The following is a 5,357-nucleotide window of genomic DNA, read 5'->3' as shown; positions in this document are numbered from 1 at the left end:
GAGAAGAATGTAAAGGTAGAAGGTAGAGAGAAAAGCAGTGTAATCTCACCCAGATGTGGCACAGCAAATATAATCAGGAACTTATGGAAGCTGTTGTTACTTTCTCTGGGCCTGCACAAGACAGGGCCTCTCAATAGTCGGTAATAGATGAGGAAGAGACTCATGGGATTCCTCTCTACTGAATTATATAGGCCACCATTGGACACTGGAGGGTGGGGAGAAGTTAGTAACTTCAGTTGTAATAATCATTGATGTACCCGTCAGAGTTCAATAAATAGTTCAAATCCCGAACACATTTTGGCTCTGGTCAAACCCAGAGGGACACAAACGAAACAAAATATATGAATGTAGGGAAGAGATTATAGGAAAGAGGGATAGCAGGAGATGGAGGTGTTAGGAATGCCAGCACCCTATTACTTCTATTGAAACTGCCTCCACAACCGGTGGGGAGGGAATAGGGAGGCAAAGTTTAGAAAAGAGGCAGGCTCTCTCCTCCAGCCGAGCAAGATGCCCAAAGGAAAGAAGGCCAAGGGGAAGAAGGTGGCCCCGGCCCCCGCCGTGGTCAAGAAACAAGAGGCCAAAAAGGTGGTCAATCCTTTGTTTGAGAAAAGGCCTAAAAACTTCGGCATTGGGCAGGACATCCAGCCCAAAAGAGATCTCACGCGCTTCTTCAAATGACCCTGCTACATCAGGCTGCAGTGGCAGAGCCGTCCTCTATAAGCGGCTCACAGTACCTCCTGCCATTAACCAGTTCACCCAGGCCCTGGACAGGCAAACAGCGACTCAGCTGCTTAAGCTCACCCACAAGTACAGGTCAGAGACAAAGCAGGAGAAAAAGCAAAGGCTGCTGGCCCGAGCTGAGAAGAAAGCTGCTGGCAAAGGGAACGTCCCAACTAAGAGACCATCTGTCCTCCGAGCAGGGGTCAATACAATCACCACTTTGGTGGAGAACAAGAAGGCTCAGCTGGTGGTGATTGCCCATGATGTAGACCCCATTGAGCTGGTGGTTTTCCTGCCTGCCCTGTGTCGAAAGATGGGGGTGCCCTACTGCATCATCAAGGGAAAGGCCAGGCTGGGGCGCCTGATCCACAGGAAGACGTGCACCACTGTTGCCTTCACACAGGTTGACTTGAAAGTCTGCCTAAGCTGGTGGAAGCTATTAGGACCAATTATAATGACAGATATGACGAGATCCGCTGCCACGGGGGAGGCAACGTCCTGGGTCCTAAGTCTGTGGCTCGCATTGCCAAGCTGGAAAAGGCAAAGGCTAAAGAACTCGCCACTAAGCTGGGTTAAATGTACACTTAAGTTTTCTGTACATAAATATAATTACAAAATTTAAAAAAAGAGGCAGAAGGAACACCCATTCAGAGCCTGTCCCACATGTGGCCCATACATATACAGCCACCAAACTAGATAAGATGGATGAAGCAAAGAAGTGCAGGCTGACAGGAACCGGATGTAGATCTCTCCCGAGAGACACAGCCAGAATATGGCAAATACATAGGCGAATGCCAGCATCAAACCACTGAACTGAGAACGGGACCCCCGTTGAAGGAATCAGAGAAAGGACTGAAAGAGCTTGAAGGGGCTCGAGACCCCATATGAACAACAATGCCAACCAACCAGAGCTTCCAGGGACTAAGTCACTACCCAAAGACTATACATGGACTGACCCTGGACTCTGACCCCATAGGTAGCAATGAATATCCTAGTAAGAGCACCAGTGGAAGGGGAAGCCCTTGGTCCTGCCAAGACTTAACCCTCAGTGAACAGGATTGTTAGGGGGAGGTCGGTAAGGGGAGGAGGATGGGGAGGGGAACACCCATGTAGAAGGGGAGAGGGAGGGGTTAGGGGGATGTTGGCCTGGAAACCGGGAAAGGTTTCCAATTGAAATGTAAATAAGAAATACCCAAGTTAATAAAGATTGTTGCTGAAACAAATGTGTATTCTCTTTCCATTGGATGGAATGTTCTGTGGCAATCCTATATATCCAGTTTATCTGTGGTGTAGTTTAGTAATAACATTTCTCTGTTGATTTTTAATCTGAACTATTTCTTTCTGTATAAGGACCTACCTGACCTTTCATGTTTTTTAGTGTTTATTTTATGCAACCAAAAATCCCAATGTTTGGGGTATATTTAGAATTGTATTTTTTTTTTTTAGTAAATTGTTCCCTTCATTACTACATGTGGCCTTTATCTCTTCTGACCAGTTTTTGTTTGAAGCCCACTTTATCAAATATGAGATATTTGATATGCCAGCTCATTTACTGCTCCCATTTGCTTCATAGACTACTGCCTATCTTTTACTCTCTCTTGGGGTGTCTTTGATAGTGAGGTATGTTTCTTGGAGACAACAGACAGTTTGATAAACCGTTTAAATCCAGATAGTTAGACTGCATTATCCTTTAATGCATGAATAGAGGTCATTTTTATTTAATATTATTATTGAAAGGTTTTCTATTCTTATAGCTTTATTGGTTACTTTGGTTAGATGGATTATTGGCTCTTCTCGCTTTATTAGACGGAAAATGATGGATTAATTCCTGGCTTTCCTATGTTCATGTATTCCTCTCATGAGATGTTTTCTTCTGTGCTCTTGTGAACTGGATTTGATTATTCGTTCCTTGGTATATAGTATTTTAAAAATTAAAAGTATTTTATTTTTGTTATTCTTAATTATATGTAGGGGTATGTGACTGAGTGTAAGCATGTGTACATGAATGCAGGGGCTGTCAAAGCTAGAGCCATTGTATCTTTCTGGGACTGGAGTTACATATGGCTATGATCCCCCCCCCCAACGAAATTAGTGCCAAGAACCCAACTCTGGTCCTCTGAAAGGGCAGCAAGTGCTCTTGGTCACCAAGCCATCTCTCTAACCCTGCCTGCATAGTATTTTTAAAAGCGTTTTATGCAGTGATGATTTGGTTATGAGTTCTCTTAACTTATGTCTGTCTAAAAATGCTCTAGTTTCTTCCTTAATTTTAAGAGATACCACTGGACTGTGTTGCCATTTATGTTCAACACTTGAATATGACATGTCATATTTTCCTGGTTTTTAAGGTTACTGACAAAAGGCTTTATAATATCCTGACATTTATTCCCTTGTATGTAAATTTGCATTGCAGAATTTCCTTCATATGTAAATGTTTTCATATGTAAATGAGTTATGCTGTGATATTTTCATACATGTATACAGTATATTTTGATCATATCCATCCTATTAACCTCTCTTGTCCTCATCACTCTTGAGTCCCCTTTTCCCAGGGCATCCAACTTTTTCTTTCTTCCTTCTCACCAATCTATAAGGATAAATGTAATTATTTAGAAGGTGGTTTAATGGGCATATTGTGTCTATTTAATGAAAATCTGCTGAAGCTTTCTCATTAGGATCTATGGTCTCTTCAGCAATGGGCTTTTGACCAGGGTTGTAATATCGGATGTGCGTTACATCCTGTGGAGTGAACTCAGTCCATCTCAATGCAATTGACTATCCGCATAACAGACTCACTGTCACTGCCTTAGTGAATATGTCTTGCCTAACTGGTCTATAGTTTGGCAAACAGCAGGTCCATAGCTGATGTTAGACTGTTGATGACGGTTCTTCCTCAATAGTCTGTCTACTTTCTCTGTGTCCTGTTACCAGAACATGTAGTATCATTGGCAATAAAGTCTTATCATCATTTATGCTGGGCAACCAATCACAATACTAATTGCTTGCATTATTTTGGAGGCCTCGGTTAACTTACTCCTGGACTTGACTTTAATGACCTGTAAGTTCTAGTAGGTTTGTCCACTCTCTTAGTTAGGGTTTTACTGCTGAGAACAGACACCATGACCAAGGCAACTCTTATAAGAACAACACTTAACTGGGGGTGGCTCACAGGTTCAGAGGTTCAGTCCATTATCATCAAGGCAGGAGCATGGCAGCATCGAGGCAGGCATGGTATAGGAGCTGCTGAGAGTTCTACATCTTGTTTGGAAGGCAAACAGGAGAAGACTGGCTCCCATGTAGTTAGGAGGAGGGTCTCATTGCCTACCCCCACAATGACACACTTCCTCCAACAAGGCCACACCTCCTAATTGTGGTACTCCCTGGGCCAAGCATATTCAATCCACTACATCCACGTATACAAGGTACCTTCACATAAGATGCTTCAATTAAATGTATATAGATTACCAACCTTTATGTTATTTTCATACACATTTGCTTGTTGGACTCTCCCCATCTCTTTTCTCCCCATCTCCTTGTTCTCCACTTAAATCATTCCATCGCAGTAGCCCTCCCCACCACTTTCCTATCATATCCCTTCTACTACCCTTGCCTACTGTCCTTAAACTACTGCTCCCCAACTCATGAGCCTCTTTCTAGTGTTCTGGTTTCTATACACACTGATTCCCTCAGAAATGAATATATGTAAAAATAAGCTAACATCTGTACATGAGAGAGAACAGGTGGTGTTTGTCTTTCTGAACCTGGCTTCAAGTTTTATTTCCTGTTGCCTCCCTTAATATAATATCTTCCAATTTTATCCATTCTCCTGCAAATTTACATCTTTCTCTATGGCTGAGTAAAATTTCATCATGTAGCTGCACCACAGTTTCATTATCTGTTTATTAGGTGATAGACGTCTAGGCTGATTACATTTCTTGCTATTGTGAGTAGAGCAGTAGCAATGGTAAGTGTCCAACTTTTCTGTGGTAGGATATAGAGTCCATGGAATCTCTCCAAGGAGTGGGATATCTGGGTCATATGACAGTTCTTATCGTCTTTTGAGAAATTTCCACACTGAGTCCATAGTTGCTGTACTGGTTTATACTCCCACTAACAGTTACTAAACTTTCCTATTCTCACATTCTTGCCAGAATCTGTTGTCATTTGTTTTCTTTATGATAGCCAACCTGATTGGACTGATGGGGTCTCAAAACCAGTTTTAAAATGTATTTGTTCACTGTACATCCTGATTGCAGCTCCCTGTCCTTCTTCTCCTCTCAGCCTCATCCTTACAAATCTTTCCCCTCGCTACCCCCTTCCCTTTTCCTCAGAGAAGGGGACGTCCTCCCTTGGGTACCACCCCACCCTGGGACATCCAGTTGCAGTAGGCCCACATATATCCTCTCCCACTGAGGCCCAAGCAGGTGGTCCAGTTATGGAAGGGGATCCAATAGCAGGCGGAGTCATAGACAGTTAGGGGACCCACATGAGACCCAAGCTGTGCATCTGCTACTAATGTGTAGGGGGCCTAGGTCTAGTCCATGCTCTCTTTGGTTGGTGGTTCAGTCTTGGTGAGCCCCCATGGGCCCAGATTAGTCGATCTGTAGGTCTTCTTGTAGTGACCCCTCCAGCTCCCTCAG

The 5,357-nt window shown here is 43.4% G+C and overlaps 1 pseudogene; it reads left to right on the top strand.

The window, feature by feature from the left end:
• The first annotated feature begins 491 nt into the window (after nt 1-491).
• LOC134486153 (large ribosomal subunit protein eL8-like) lies at nt 492-1,356 on the top strand (annotated as a pseudogene).
• The last annotated feature ends 4,001 nt before the right edge of the window (nt 1,357-5,357 follow it).

The sequence above is a fragment of the Rattus norvegicus genome, chromosome 3 (assembly GCF_036323735.1).
Source record: "Rattus norvegicus strain BN/NHsdMcwi chromosome 3, GRCr8, whole genome shotgun sequence".
NCBI classification, from domain to species: domain Eukaryota; kingdom Metazoa; phylum Chordata; class Mammalia; order Rodentia; family Muridae; genus Rattus; species Rattus norvegicus.
This window is presented reverse-complemented; position numbering and strand designations above follow the sequence as displayed.